Raw genomic sequence first — 16,834 nt, 5'->3', positions numbered from 1 at the left:
ATGGAAACACATTGTAGGTTCATGGAATGGAAGACTTCATAACGTTAAAATGTCAATATTATCCAAAGCAATCTACAGATTCAAGAAAATTCCCACCAGAACCCCAATGATGTGATTTGCAGAAACAGAAAAACCCATCTTAAAATGGAATCTCATATGGAATCTCAAGGGACCCCAAATAGCCAAAATAAAAAAAAATCCTGAAAAAGAAGGTCTCATAATTTCTGATTTCAAAACTTACTACAAACTAAATCAAAACAATGTGGTATTGACATAAAAATAGACATATAATTGACTCTTGAATAAGATGGGTTTGAACTGCATGGGTCCATTTCTACAAGAATTTTTTTTGATAAATACAAAAGTTATCAATTTACAGTACAGTACAGTACTGTAAATATATTTTCTCTTCCTCATGATTTTCTTAACATTTGTTTTCTCTAGCTTACTTTATCATACGAATATAGTATAGAATACATATAACATACAAAATATGTGTTAATCGACTGCTTATGCTATTGGGAAAGCTTCTGGTCAACAGTTTGCCATCAGTAGGTGGGGAGTCAAAAAGTTATACACGGATTTTTGACTGCCCAGAGGTCAGCACCCCTAACCCCCACATTGTTCAAGGGTTAACTGTATAGACTAATGGAATAGAATAGAAGGCCCAGAAATAAACGTTGGCATATACGGCCAAATGAGTTTTTACAAAGGTGTCAGGTCCATTCAATGGGGAAAGGGAAGTCTTCAAAAAATGGTGCTGGGGAAACTGGACATCTACACGCAAAAGGATGAAATTGGACCCTTACTTTATGCCACATACAAAATTAACTCAAAATGGGTCAAGGGCCTAACTACAGGACTCAAAACAGTAAGACTCTTAGAAGAAAACATAGGACTAAAGCTGAACCACCATGGATTTGGCAATGATTTCTTGGATATGATCCCAAAAGCACAGGTAACCAAATATATATCTTAGACTTCACAAAATTTTACTTTTGGACTTCATGAAAATTTTAAAACTTCCGTGCATCAAAAGACACTAGCCCCAGAGTAAAAAGGCAACCCACAGAATGGGAGAAACTATTTGAAAAACATATATTTGATAAGGGATTTATCATCAGAATATATACAGAATGCCTAAAATTCAATAACAAAACTAAATGCCTGGAATTGAACAACAAAAACAATTCAAAATTGGGCAAAGGACTTGAAGAGATGTTCCTCCAAAAAAGGCCTATGAATGGCCAGTAAGTGCCATCAGGGAAAGGCAAATCAAAACTATAGACACAGATCCCACCTCACACCTCACACCCATTAGGATGGCTACTATCAAAAAAAAAAAACAAAAAACACAAAACTGAAAACAACACGTGCTGGCGAAGACGTAGAGAAATTGGAATGCCTGAGCACTGCTACAGCCACTGTGGAAAACAGGATGGTGATTCCCCCAAAAAACTAAGAACAGAATTACCATATGACCCAGCAATTCTGCTTCTGAGCATACACCCAAAAGAACTGAATGCAGAGTCTCAAAGAGATATTTGTACACCCATGATCACAGCAGCATTATCTGCAACAGCTAAAACATGGAAGCAACCCGAGTGTCCATCAATGGAGGAACGGACAAGCCAAATGTGGCATATTCGTACAGAGGAATACTATTCAGCTTTAAAAACGAAGGAAATCCTGCAATATACAATATGGCTAACCCTTGAGGATATTATGCTAGGTGAAATAAGCCAGTCACAAAAAGACAAATACTGTATGACTGCACTTATATGAGGTACATCGAGTTTCAAATCCCTAGAGACAGAAGGTAGAGTGGTGACGCTGGGGACCGGGGAGGGGTTGCTGGAGAGTTACTGGGCAATGGGCATAGAGTTTTGGTTTTACAAAATGAAGAGTTCTGGGGGTGGATGGGGGTGATGGCTGCACAACAGCGTGAATAGACATAACACCACTGAATATTTTAAGTGGTTAAAATTGTTAAGATGGCAAATTTTATGTTATGTGTATTTTAACTTCATAAAGTCCATATATTCCTTTAGAAGTCCACCCTGAGGGGCATCTGGGTGGCTCAGTCAGTTAAGCAGCAGACTCTTGATTTCTGCTCAGGTCATGATCTCGCAGTTCATGGGGTCGAACCCCACATCGGGCTCCACGCTGACAGTGCTCAGAGCCTGCTTCTGATTTTCTCTCTTCCTCTCTCTCTCTCTCTCTGCCCCTCCCCCCAGAGCACTTGCTCTCTCTCCAAATAAATAAGTAAACTTAAAAAAAAAAAAAAGTCCATGTTGAGAACATAGCCTAAGGAAATAATCCAGAATGTGAAAAGCTCTAGCTGCCAGGATGGTCATCACAGCGCTGGATGTCAGACACCTTTCCGGATACAGATGCACTGGCTCAGACACCAAGCCACCTGGAATACTGTGGCCTCGGGAAGATTAGGGTGTGTCCAGGTCTCCCCGCAGGGGAGGGGATGGGAGGCTGTAGTCATGAGGTCGCCTCCAGTGCAGGTCCAGCCTTTTGTTAAATTACACGCAAAAAATTCACTCACAAGAAGCACTGTGAGCACAGAGGACTTTAAACTTCTCCTCTTTCTCCTCCCCTCCCTTTCTCCCTCCCCTCTTCCTCCTCCTTTCTGCTCTTTGCTACAGCTTCTGCCTGGTTCCCTCTTCCTCCAGACACCATAATGGTTCATGGCTCCCTGCCTCACTCCCCCCAATTGTCCCAGGTGCCCTTCATGAGAAGGCCACGCCTGGCGTCTCCACACACAACCTTTCCTGCGCCCTCCGCCTACCCCCTCGCCTACCTAGTCTTTCTTTACCACGGTCACCGCCTCTCCACAACCGCACATCTCCGTGCAATTGTTCGCTGCCTTTTTTCTGTTGGCACATCAGTGAGACTTTGTCGTGTTGTCGGCTGTAACCGAGTGCCCAGCACAGGACCTGACATGTTACAGAAACTTGTGCTGAGTGGGCAATTGATCGCTGGGCGGAGCCAGGCGGGAATCTGTGCTGGTGGTACCCCCCTTACGTGGAGAAGGGGGCATCACCCCACCAAAAATGCCCTCTGGCCATCCTACCCCCAAGAAGTTTCTGGGGGGTCTCCTCCCTGGGTGGCCCAGCCTCTCTCCCTCTCCTCCCTTCTCTTAGGAGCAAATACAGTACCCACCCCTAGTACCCCCACCCCACTCACATGTTCCATGCAGAGTCTGTCCCATCCCCCACACCCTGGTCCTTGCTGACCACTTTGTACCCAGGCCCCACTCTCTCCAATCCTATCAAGGTATTTTCCCCAAAATACTTCCCTTCCTGAGAGGAATCTGGGGCGGGGGCGGGAGGGGGGCTGTGGAAAGAATTAAAATGTCACATTTTTGGGGGCGCCTGGGTGGCTCAGTCGGTTGAGCGTCCGACTTCGGCTCAGATCATGATCTCACGGTTCGTGAGTTTGAGCCCCGCGTCAGGCTCTGGGCTGACAGCTCAGGGCCTCGAGCCTGCTTCGAATTCTGTGTCTCCCTCTCTCTCTCCTCCTCCCCTGCTCATGCTCTGTCTCTCTCTCTCTCCTTCAAAAATAAATTTTAAAACATTAAAAAAAATTTTAAATGTCACATTTTGTTTTTCATATAAAAGAAAGGAAACAGTCCACATGTAGTAGAAGAAAACAAGACCAATGCTTAAAAAAGTGGATATGCTTCCGCCATTCTATGGACAACTATGTGGCCACTTATCCAGTATGTTCATATTACAGACAACAAGCCAATTTCCTTAATATGTACAGTGGTTTTATTTACAGCTAAGTAGGAAAAAGACCAACAACCCAGTGGAAACTGGACAAAGGGTACGAAGAGGCAGATGATGGAAAAAGAACTACAAATGACACTTAAATATTTGAAAAGATAAGAGAAACTGGGGGAAAGACACCATTATTCATCTCGCAGGTCTGCAAATATGGAAAAGTTTGATAACACGTGTGTTTGGGGGGCGGGGTGTGGGAAGCAGGTCCCCTCACGCATAGCTGCTGGGAGTGAACATTAGTCCAACACGTAAGGAGGGTAATTTGCCATATTCATTAAAGCTCAAACTGCATATTCCCTTTGGCCTTGCAAATGTTGCATATGTGAGAATACGCACACATGATGACTGAACAGAGATATTCACTACAGCACTGTTAGGGACAGCAAGAGACAGGAAACACCCTAGATGCCCAATAACGGTTAGATTAATTGTGGAACAACCATAACAGAGAAATACTATTTAGCCGCTAAGAAGAAAAAAGCAGATATTTTTGTTTTGTGGTGATGTGGGAAGATTTCCAAATTACATTACATTTTTAAAAATATAAAGGGGCACCTGGGGGGTTCAGTCGGTTGAGCATCCGACTTCGGCCCAAGGCATGATCTCACAGTCTGAGTTTGAGCCCTGCATTGGGGTCACTGACGTCAGCACAGAACCTGCTTTGGATCCCCTGTCCCCTCTCTCTCTGCCCTTTCCCTGCTTGTGCTCTCTCTCAAAAGTAAATAAAACATTTTTTAAACCCCCCCCCCAAAACAAAAAAGATAAAAAACACTATCTAGAGCATACCACTATTTGTGAGAAGGGGGAGAAAATATATATATTTGTATATATACAATATATGTGTGTGTGTATACATACATACACACACATATATATACACATTTACACACACACACATATATCTATATATCTATATATATATAGATAGATATAGATATAGATATAGATATAGATATATAAAGGCCCACTTGAAGTATCTTTGGAAGGAGACATAAGAACCTAATAACATTGGTTGCCTTCAGGAAAGTAACCAGGTGGCTGGGAGAAAGAGGAGGGAGGGAGAGTTACTTTCCATTATATACCTATTTGTAGGTTTTATATTATTTTACTATATGAATGTATTAGCTACTAAAAAATGAAATAATTTAAAAAATGAGATAGGATGTACTTTTCCTGTAACATATAATTCCGTTGTAGTTTAAAAGGTATAATTCCAGGGGCACTTGGATGGCTCACTTGGTTGAGCATTTGACTCTTGATTTCAGTTCAGGTCATGATCCCAGGGTCATGAGATAGAGCCCTGCATCAGGCTCTGTGCTGGGCATGGAACCTGTTAAGATTCTCCTCTCTCTCTCTCTTTCTCTCTTTCTCTCTCCTCCTCTGTCCCTCTCCCCCACTCATGCTTTTTCTCACTCTTTCTCATAAAAACATTTAAAAAGTATATGTATATTTTTACATATGAGTCTATTTAAAAATATGAATATACACACATAGAAAAAAGACTGGAAGTAACCAAAGGGAAAACAGAGACGATCTGAGGTCAAGCCAATGTTCTCTCAAGGCTCTTTGAAGTTCTCCTTTGCCAAACATCAGAGCATCTCAGCGAGAAGGGCTGTATAAAACCTTTCTGGGGAAGACTCCTGAGTCTGAAAATTTACCAGAAGACTCTGGAGTGACCCAAAGGATGGAGCAGGAGTCCCATCACAGAGAGTCAGGCTGGAAGCAGCATAAATGAGTGAACTCACATTTCCCCAGGCCTCTCATCCCCCTATCCCAGGAAAATGACTGGTTTCATGCCTTGGCCCACTAGGGAGAAAGGATGTCCACAGAGCAGAAGAAGAGTCTGGGGTCAGAGATAGCCAGAACTAAGATCATACCTACCTCCACCCTCCAGATTCACAGAGAGCTAAAGACCACTTAGGGCTTCCCAAAGGAACAGAAGGGGGGTCCGTGCCAACTTCACCCAGCTCTAAAGGACCCAAGTACCCCAGACAGCATGCAGGTTACACAAGGACGCCTGTTTTACAGGTAACAAGTCCCACATATAACCAAGCGCTTGTCTGCCTCACCGCTTTTGCAATGGTTTTAAGTACAGTGTGTGGGAGAGACATGTTCTCCAGGGTGACCAGAGGGACCCAAAATCTTCCCTTCTCTAGAAATCCTACACCCACAGCCAAAGTGATCAATTTTTCAATTCTTTGTTTCTTCGCAAATCATCTGGGCCTTTTCCTTGCAGACTAGATTTCAGCCAAGGTAGACGACCTGTGGGCTACCAGCAACACAAACATAGACCTGGCAAAGGACGCCAGTAGTTTGTGTCCTTAGAACACCTACAACAAGTTTTTACGGGGCGCCTGGGTGGTTCGGTTGGTTGAGTGTCTGACCTTGGCTCAGGTGGTGATCTCGCGGTTCATGAAGTTGAGCCCCACATCGGGCTCTCTGCGGTCAGCGCAGAGCCTGCTTCAGATCCTCTGCCCCCACCTGCCTCTTCCCCACCTGCACCCTCTCTCTCAAAAATAAGTAACATTTAAAAAAAAGTCTTTACAAAGTATTGGCACTTGTATCAATTTGCTTAACCCTCAGTCGGCTCTGTGTGGAAGGCAGAAGAGAGGTTTGGGGATGATGAATTTTCTTCCTAGCTCGGCTAGACTTGTAACAAAGTATCCTCCAGGGGAAGAGCCTTCCTTGCCTTTTCTGGCTTCTGAAGGTGGCTGGCAATCCTTGGGGCTCCTTGCCTTATAGATACATCATTCTGACTTCTGCATCTGTTGTCACATGGCTGTCACCTCACTGTGTGCTGACCTCTTCTCTTATAGGGACACCAGTCATAGCGAATTAAGGGCCCACTTACTCTGGTATGACCTCATCTAACCAATGGCATCTGCTACGACCTTATCTCTAAATAAAGTCACATTCAGAAATACTGGGCGGGGGGGGGGCAGTTAGGACTTCAACATATCTTTTTCAGGGACACAACTCAATCCATAACAGACAGGAATAAACATACTAAGGAGTTCTGTGGAATTTTCCTCAGCAGGGCGGTGTAGGTGCAGAGACTACTTGGCCTGCCAAACATCCAGTCACCTCTGCAACTTTTTTTTTTTTAATTGTGAAACACTTCCAGAGACTTTCTCCTCTGCTCGTCCACCTTCATCAAGGACCCATGGCACTCCGCATGCTTGTGTGGTGCTTTTGAGGTTTGACCACGCCCTGGGGCAGGTCTCATCTCATCTAACCATGAAGCACCCTCTGCAGGACACATTATCATCCCCATTTCACAGATAAGAAACTGAGCTTCTGAGAGATCTTAGTTCATGGTCACCCCGCAGATACAAGGTGCTGAGAGCCCTGGTCTGCCCGCCTACCCCGCCAGGTACCCAGCTGCGTGCCATGCTATGGAGACAAGGCAGGTGGCCATGATCAATGGCCAGTTGGCACTAGAGTTCAGCCATGTTTGAGGAAGGCATACTGGAGAGAGGCTTGGATGCACCCTAAAATAATCAGCTTTCCCTTCTGCTGTGTTCTCCAGTGGGGGACCCAGCCAAGTGCCTTTCTGGGCTCATTGCTTCTTAGAAGGAAAAGCAATTTGGAGGGATGAGGCTCTCGGTACAGGCCTGGGGTACATCCCACATCCCACCACCCCCAGGTTTGGGAGACTAGGAAGTGCTGATTTTCAAACTGTGTTTTTTTAATGTTTATTTATTTATTTTTGAGACAGAAAGAGAGAGAGAGAGAGAGAGCACGCGTGCAAGCTGGGGAGGGGGCAGACAGAGAGGGAGACACAGAATCCGAAGCAGGGTCCAGGCTCTGAGCTGTCAGCACAGAGCCTGACATGGGGCTCGAACTCACAAACCGTGAGATCGGGGCCTGAGCCGACTGAGCCACCCAGGTGTCCCTTCAAACTGTTTTTTAAGTCTCCAAACCCCCAATCTTTTAAAAAGGAAATGTAAGGATCCCCAACTTATAGGTAGGGATCTCTCCCATACCTCCCCAAACGGCCACCTCAGCAAACTCCATGTCCTGACTTCCTGAGTGAGAAAAATGTCTAAAAACCACATAAAGTGCAAAAAAGCAGATAACAAAATGTTCCTATGTCTTCACTTACTATGGGGTTAAAATGTTCATTAGAAATAGGCGGGAAATTTGACATGAAGAAATTACTGTTAAAATGCTTACAGTCTTCAGATGGTGTGGTTATTATTTTTAAGATTCCTTATCTTTTAGTACATTCTGAGATATTTCGGTTGAAATGCTGTGATGTCTGTTTGAAATTTGTTTCAAAATGAGGTGTGGTAGGGGCGCCTGAGTGGCTCTGCGGGTTGAGCAAGCCACTCTCGGTTTCCACTTCGGTCATAATGATCTCAGGGTTTCAGGCAGAGCCCCATGCTCAGCGGGGGGAGCTTGCTTGAGTCTCTCTCTCTCTCCCTCTCCCCCACCCCTTCTCCCTCACTCTCTCTTTCTCTCTAAACTAAAAAGATAAATGATGAGGTGTGGTAGAGACGAAAATGGGCTGCAGAAGGTTGGCGTGGTGGTTACATGAGGCTTCTCATCTGGCTCAACCCAACTGTGTTCCCTCTATTCTGTAAGTGTGGCATGGTAACAAAAAAGCATTTTTCGGCTAAAAAGACTGAATTGTGAGTAATGAGCAGCGTGGCTTCTGTAATTCTTCTTAAAAGAAATTATAATCGAAGTACAGTCGGCATAGAATGTCATATTAGTTTCAGGTGTACGACCTGGATATTCCACCATTCTGTACACCCGTAGCTGCCCTTTGTCACCATTACAATACACGTTACTTTTCATCTGCGTGAGTTATTTTGTAACTGAAAATTTGTACCGCTTTCCTGTAAAACACTTCAGTGAAGTATGACTGACACAGAAAAAGCTGTGTGTATTTAATGTATACAACTTGATGAGGTTGCAAGAAAATACACACCTGTGAGATCATCACCACAATCCATGCCATAAACCCACCATCACCTCCAAAAGTTTCCTCTCGCCCTCTATTAATGTGTGTGTGTGTGTGTGTGTGTGTGTGTGTGTGTGTGTGTGTGTGAACTATAGGCTGTATGCTGTACAGAAGGTCTCTAGGACTTACTTATCTTGTGTATCCAAAGCAAACTTTTGGTACCTCTTAATTACCTTTATGTATTTCGTCCACCCCCCCCCACCCATATCCCACATCTTTAATTCTTTTTTTTTTTTTTTTAATTCTTTAAAAAGCAATTAAAAGTTAAAGTTCCAGGAGGTGATAGGGGCGTTGGGAGGGTGCGGAGAAAGGCGAGCGCAGCCGCGTCCCCCGGGGGGGGGGGGGGGGGGGACCCCGACCTGCCTTCCTCTGCGGCTCGCACCCAATGCCCCAAACTTCTCCGGGCGGCAGGCGGAGCGCCGCCCGGCCCCGGGCGCCCCATCTGTCCACCCGTCCGTCAGTCCTTCCACCCGGCCAGCCGGCGACCTTCGGGGTCTCCCGCCCAGCGCCCCGGGGCACCGCCACCTCCCCGCGCCGCCCACCCGGCCTGCGCCGCGGCCCCCGGGCGCGCTCGCTACTCACCGGCTGCGCTCCTTCCCCAGCGCGCTGCGCACGAAACTGAAAGCCAGCGCGGAGAGCTGCGGGGCAGTGCCGGGAGCCGGAGGCCGCTGCCGGGAAATCACGTGGACCCGAGGTGCGGAGACCACGCGCGCGCCGGCTGGGCGGGGGCGCACCGCCGTTCCTGCGCGCCGCCGGCGGGGCGGCGGGACCCGGGCACACCCCCGAGGGGCGCGGCGGGCGCTCGCCGCTTCCGTGGAGGCGAAACTGAGGCAGAGCCGCGCGCGCGCGCGCGAAGGGGTCAGAGCGCTGCAGGAGGACCCCGGGATGAGTTCGACTGTCCGCTCTCCTGGGACGCTGAGGAGGCGGGGACGGGGTGGGAAAGAGGAGATGGTGGCGGCGCGCGAGGAGATGGAGCCCACCCGGCCTGGCTCCTGTCCCTCCATGAAAGGAGGGAGAAGGGAATAACGGCGACAATTGGTCTTATGAACTGAGCCTTTGGCTTTCTGACACGGTGCCGAACACTATCTAGGAATTTCGCTAATCCTCAAAAGAACCCTAAAGCGTAGATGCGAGCGTGACCCCGTTTTACAGATGCGCAAACTGAGGTCGAGCGGAGAGAGGTGAAGGACTCTGCCCCCAGTGGCACAGGCAGAGACTGGAAGAGAAAGGAACCAGGAGCACTGGGCGGACAGAAAGATGAGCCCCAGGAGGGGCTCAGCAGCAGTCCTGAACGGGGCGACGGCAGTGGGGAGAGCGGTCCGACTCCCCTTCCAAAGCTCCACTAACAACCTCCTGGCTTTTTGCACCCCTCCCGGGACAGGGAGCTCCCTTTCTCCTGCAGGGAATACATCCATCCCTGGGTTCCACCCACGCCCGGGTGACAGCCCTGCAGCCAAGCAGCCTTCCTCTCATCACTTTTGTCCCCCTGCCTCCCAGGCCACGTGTGTGAGGGTGTGAACATGGGGGTACGGCAAGGTGGTGGTCATGAGCACAGCCACATCAGTGCCAGGCACCCCTGGATTTATGCCCTTCTCTCCAACTACTGGCCAAATACCTTTACTCAGGGCTCAAGGACTGTGAAACCACCTTGACCCTGCGAGAAGGACTGCCTGACAGTCCCGAGGAGTGCTCCTGGTCAACTTAGTGAGCCTGACCCTTGCTTTGGGCCCCAAGATAAAGAGAAAGCAGCCCAAGAGAGCACTGGAGGGGACAGAGCAGGGGTCGGAAGGAACCTGACTCAGGAGATGGTGGCCTCCTGACAAATCTTCCCAAACCTGAAGGGGCATCCCCCTGCCAAGCGCCATATCAGCCCTTGCCTCCTAGCCATCAAGATACAGGCCAGCCCCCTCTGGCACCCTCATGATGTGGACCCTGAGCTCATCTCTCTCCCTCTGCTCTTTGTTCTCTGTACTACGTCGGCCTCCATGAAGTTTCCTGAGTCTGTCATGATTCCTTCTTCCCCAGGGACTTTGCACATGCCAGCGTCTTGCTTTTTTTTCCCCCCATCCCATTCGGCCAACGTAGCAGGAGGGATTTTCTTCATGCATCTTTCCTGGAGCCTTAGTGCCTCCCAAGACCGGGATGATAGAAACCTTTCGTACTACAGCCTGAGGGTGGGAAGAGACCTCTGATCATAATAAGGTGGTCCAGCTGAAAATATGCTTATGAGAGATTTCTCTTCCATGTTAACATCTGATTTACTTTTTAGGGGCTCCGTCCTCCTCTCTTTTACCAGAAAGCAGACCTCTGTGAGGGTCCCTTGCCCCCCCTGCCATCTTCAGGATCTGAAGCCCCTTGTGCCCCCATAGGTCCTGTCCAGCACTGGAACCACATGGAACAGAGGAGTGACAACTCACGCGGGAAGCTGGTCAGGAGAGGAAACGGCACCTTTGATGGTGGGTAGGCAAAGAGGCTGAAAGGAGCCAGCGCTGTGGGGGAGGGGAGAGAGGGTCTGAGAAACGCTCTCTGCTGACCAAGGGGAAGGCTAGGAGACCCAGCCAGGGCCATTCCAGCTTCCACTCTTTCCTCTCTCCCAAAGCCACATGGGCAAGCAGATATTCACAAGAAAAGCAAAGCCAGCGCACGTATCCTGTGGGGAAGGGAGCAGAAAGCTGTCAGGGCCTTCTCGGGGCCTTCCCCTAGGCACGCCCCAGTAATGGTGTCTGAGACTCCGCCGTGAGCGTCACCTCATATGGATGCATATCCTACAATGTCGGAGAATTTGGAGAGCATCAAATCCAATGCCCCCATTTTATAGGAAGGGAAACTGAGGCTCAGGGCTGGGCTTGCACCGGGTCCCAGCCTTCCAGCCCACAGCTCTTTCTGTCACACCAGGTTGCCAGTAGGGGACCTGTGCCCTTAAAGTGGGTCGAGCCACCCTGTGTGATGGCAGAGGTAATATTCTCCGGGTCAACCCAGAAACAGGGTTCCATGCTCTGGCTGGGCCAATAGCGTGCAAGGCCACCAGTAGGAAGAGGTGACTTGAAGGAAGGGAACCGGGGGCTCCTAGTGGCTAGGGGGTCAGAGGCATTTGCAGCTCTGTCTGAGGAGAGCCTAAAAGGTGAATGAGTGCCTCCCCATGAGGTTCGCGTCCCCCAACAGCTCTGGACAGAGTTGAAGCTGCTGTGCCCGTCAAGAGAGCCACTGTGAGTGCTCCCTGGGCACTCACGTGACCAATGTGGCGGGGGACCCTACGGCCTGGGCAGGCATCCATCTGTATGGCTGTGATGAAGTCCATCCCAACCCACATCTCTCGTCTTGCTCCCCACCTCGTGTGGTACCTCTCCTGAGAGAGGCCCCAGGGTGGCTTCTGACTGTCCACAGAGGGGAATCCAAGGCCCAGGGAACAGCCTGCTGGCCATTGCTCTCCTGCCCCCTTCAGCCCCCTTAAGCCATACCACCAGGATCCCCTTCCCAACAGACACTCAGGGAGAATGGCGGGTCCCGGAAAGAGACAAGGGAAGGATCCTGGGGTCTTATTTCCTTTGGTCCTGTTTCCTGATTTTCTTTAGGGTCTTCTGTCTGCTTTCTTTAAGACATAAGGTACTTGAGGGGCGCTTGGGTGGCTCAGTCAGTTGAGCACCCAACTCTTCATTTTGGCTCTCACAGTTCATGAGTTCAAGCCCCGCATTGGACTCGGTGCTGACAGCTCAGAGGCTGCTTGGGATTCTTTCCCTCCCTCTCTCTGCCCCTCCCCCAAGTGCATGTGCTCTCTCTCTCTCTCTCTCTCTCTCTTTCTCAAACTAAATAAATAAACATTAAAAAAACCCAAAAGACGTAAGCTACTATAGGGCTTAGCTCTCCCCGTCTACCCAAGACCATTTCCCTCTTTCAAGTTGGAAACAGTCTTCGATATAACTCTGAAGTCAAAAAGAGATGAGAATTTGGCCCTCCGTTGGACACTCATGCCCCAGAAAAGAAACTCTGGGAATAATTCCAAGTGCTTCTGTCTAATATTTGAGGCCCTTCTTAAGAGAGCCCTTTTGAGTGCTCTCTTGAGATCTGCCTCCAGCCTCCACTCCTTTGCTCAGGTGGTCCTTTCCTCCCACCCTGCCCTCCCTCTGGTCTTTATGGTGATTCTTCCTCCTAATTAGGAGTCAAGGTAGAAGGGGGCACCTGGCTGACTCAGACGGTAGAGTGTATGACTTGACTCGTGATTTCAAGCCCCATGTTGGGGCCGAGCTTACTTACAACAACAACAAAAAAGTCTAGGTAGGATCTTGTCAGGTCATAAGTCCTGGAGGGAAGGGACCATATTTCCCCACCAATATCTGTGCCTGTCCCCAGGGGGGGCTGGGGAGAGATCTGGGGAGTCAACCACCCCCTCCTCTCTCTCTCTCTACAGCACATACCAGGAATCCCAGAGGCTTAGGAAGAGCTTCTTGTTGGAAAGTTGTTTTTGGTAAGTGTTGTCAGAGTATACTGAACTTTTCAGATTCCTAAATAACAAACACACAAACAAACAAAAAAGTAAATAAAATAATACAAAACCTTAAGAGGTGTTCAAAAGGCTAGCTGCAATGTGCTATCCTGGATTGGATCCCAGGACAGAAAGGGGTATCAGTGGAAAAAGTCTGGAGTTTGGTTAACAGCAATGTACCAACATTAATCTCTAAGTTATGACAAGAATACAAAGGTTAGGAATGACTGTGGGGGGCAGTACGCTTTTCTCTTTTTCCCATGATGTATCTGCATTCCTTTCGTCTTCAGCATTTGTGCATTACGAAATATTGAAGATACACATAGTCCTTAGGCTCGATTCCTTATCTACAACGACAAAAGCAAGTGAGCTCTGAAAACTGCACATTTTTTCCTTCAGTCTGTCAGTAGACCCGGCCATTTGGATAGGGGGCTATCTATAGTATTGATCTCACTTCTCGTGATGTGGAGAGAGACCAGTGTGTGTGACTGTGGGGCGCCACCCCACATCCCATAGGGGGTGTCCTGCCGTGTATCCAAGGCACACACAAGGTGCTACCTTTCTGAAATCCGCAAGATTTTGAATGTGGAAGTTCATGTGGTCTTAATGACCATGAACAGGGGGTTGTGGATCTGTGTGACAAACCCCCCATGTTCTACCTCCAAGCCTAAGAATGAAATGTTACTAAAATGGCTGAAACCCCATGTGTACCCCTCCATAACTTGTGTCATATGGTTTTGATTATCAGGAAGATGCCCATGTTTTTAAAAGCAGTCAATTGCAACAGGGGTGGTGAGAAGAATTTGGAGGTTTTGGAGGCCCCTCTGTGGGCTGAGTCCCCTATTTCCCCACCTCGCCCCATACCCTCCTCACCTCTTCTAAAGCATAAGCCACCAAGAGTTACCTGCTTGGGCATGGGAGGAGTTATACTATCACAAAGGAACTGCCCATGACCTTGTTCTGACAAGCAGTCTTGGGCATCCCAGAGCAGTGGACATTTACTTGAGGATGGATGGTGGGGAAACCCGGGAAAAGCTGTAGGAGACATAAGGGGTTCCACGGCCAGGGCAGGGACCTGTCAGAACAGCTGTGGTCACTTCCCCCAGAGATGGGAAGAATGCGTTGATATGGGGTCCCCATGGCTGGGAAAAGAGGAAGCAGCCTGGGGCAGGGGCTGGGGTCTAGGCTTGGCTCTGTGGCTTGAGTCAGAGGCCCCACTCCATCACTAATTTGCCCCTGCTGACCTTTGCCCTCTATGGCCCCTGGCGCCCTCATCTATATGACAGTGAAGCAATCCCTTGCCTTGTCCACCTGTCAGGGCTTGGAAAGGATGCCTTTACTTAGCCTTCTGTGACCCATCTTCTTCTGCAAAGTGAGGATAGTAATAGTAGCTACCTCATAGGGTTGTTGCAAGGATAAAATGAGATAATCCACATAGCTTAGAACAGGATCCCTGAGCAGTATTTTAAAGGAGAAATGCACCAAGCTGTGGTTTGAGGACCCTGAAGAAGAGATCTGACCTAGTGTGTGTGTGTGTGCGGGGGGGGGGGGGGCTTTTCCTGAGGATGAGGAGGAATCAGATGGGGGAAGAGAGAGAGAAAGCATTCAGGGTAGAGATAATAGCATGTGCAAAGGCCCTTTGTGTGGGGGGAGCATAAAGCATGGCTAATGCAGGGGATGGGGTTGGGGAGTGTGGCCTCAAGTGGCCTGGGAAGGTCAGCAGGATCTCCAGTTTACAGACTGTTGGGCTAGGCTCTGGGAGACCTCTCTCCTCAACAAACAATTGAAATAATGGCTACATTACAACAAAAGGTTTTATTGAATATGCAACTCAAAAGAAAGAAAGGGATAATCCCAGGCACTAGAGATGAACTAGGAACTGAGAGCTAACACTAAGTAAAGTAGCCCAGAGAAACAAATTTGAAGATGTGGGTTCAAACCACACTGGCCTGGGGTTTAACACCCTCAGAGGGAAAGAAGTGAGATGAAGAGGTGGAATAAATAAATGATAATAATATCATAATAGGAGGGGAGTTTAACACCCCACTGAGAGCAACGGACAGATCATCTAAGCAGAAAACCAACAAAGAAATGATGGCTTTAAATGACACATTGGAGTGGATGGACTTAACAGATACATTCAGAACATTTCATCCTAAAGCCGCAGAATACACATTCTTCTCCAGTGCACATGGAATGTTCTCCAGAATAGACCATACTGGGACACAAATCAGCCCTCAGCAAGTACAAAAAGATCGAGATCATACCGTGCATATTTTTAGACCACAACACTATGAAACTTGAAATCAACCACAAGAAGAAATTTGGAAAGACCATGAGCACTTGGAGATTAAAGGACATCCTACTAAAGAATGAATGGGTTAACCAAGAAATTAAAGAGGAAATTAGAAATTCATGGAAGCCAATGAAAAGATTAACACGACAGTCCAACACCTCTCGTATGCAGCGAAGGCGGTCATAAGAGGGAAGTATATAGCAATCCAGGCCTTCCTAAAGAAGGAAGAAAGATCTCAGATATACAACCTAACCTTACACCTTAAGGAGCTGGAAAAAGAACAGCAAATAAAGCCTCAAACCAGCAGAACATGGGAAATAATACAGATTAGAACAGAAATCAATGATATCAAAATAAAAAAACAAACAGTAGAACAGATCAATGAAACCAGGAGCTGGTTCTTTGAAAGAATTAACAGGATTGATAATTCCCTAGCCAGATTTATCAAAAAGAAGAAGGAAAGGACCCAAATTAATAAAGTCACAAATGAAAGAGAAGAGATCATGCAGAAACACAAACAATAATAATAGAATATTATGAGTAATTACATGCCAGCAAATCAGGCAACCTAGAAGAAATGGAAGAATTCCCAGAAACATATGAACTACCAAAACTGAAACAGAAAGTAGAAAATTCAAACAGACCCATAAACAGGAAGGAAATTGAATCAGTAATCAAAAATCTCCCAAAAACCAGGAGTCCAGGGCCAGATGGCTTCCCAGAGGAATTCTATCAATTATTTATTTATTTATAAATAAATAATTTCCCTAATGAACATGGATGCAAAAATTCTCAACAAGATACTAGCCAACCGCATCCAACAATACATTAAAAGAATTATTCACCATGATCAACTGGGATTTATTCCTGGGCTGCAGGGCTATTTCAATATCTGCAAATCAATCATGTCATACATCACATTAACAAAAGAAAGGATAAGAACCACATGATCCTCTCAATAGATGCAGAAAAAAGCATTTGACAAAATACAGCATCCTTTCTTGATAAAAATCCTCAAGAAAGCAGGGATAGAAGTAGGGAAACCTCAAGACCATAAAGGCCATATATGAAAGACCCACAGCTAATATTGTCATTAATGGGGAAAAACTGAGAGCTTTCCCCCTAAGGTCAGGAACACGGCAAGGATGTCCACTCTCACCACTGTGTTCAACATAGTACTGGAAGTCCTAGCCTCAGCAATCAGACAACAAAAAGAAATAAAAGGCATCCAAATCAGAAAGGAAGAAGTCAAACCCTCACTGTTTGCAGATGACATGCTATTCTACATGGAA

General features: G+C 47.4%; 1 protein-coding gene across 14 annotated transcripts in view; it reads right to left on the bottom strand.

The window, feature by feature from the left end:
- The window catches only part of NLRC5 (NLR family CARD domain containing 5), an 86,095-nt gene extending 76,614 nt beyond the window's left edge, over positions 1-9,481 (bottom strand). For 13 of the 14 annotated variants that reach the window (XM_058709198.1, XM_058709191.1, XM_058709193.1 and 10 more), the window contains exon 1: positions 9,349-9,481. The gene's annotated coding sequence lies outside the window, so the exon portion shown is untranslated. The remainder of the gene's footprint in view (positions 1-9,348) is intronic. The other variant, XM_058709192.1, reaches the window with a different exon arrangement.
- Between the last annotated feature and the right edge of the window lie 7,353 nt (positions 9,482-16,834).

This window comes from Neofelis nebulosa, chromosome 17 (genome assembly GCF_028018385.1).
Source record: "Neofelis nebulosa isolate mNeoNeb1 chromosome 17, mNeoNeb1.pri, whole genome shotgun sequence".
Lineage (NCBI taxonomy): Eukaryota > Metazoa > Chordata > Mammalia > Carnivora > Felidae > Neofelis > Neofelis nebulosa.
Note: the sequence above shows the minus strand (reverse complement) of the source record. Positions and strands in the feature narration are given on the sequence as shown.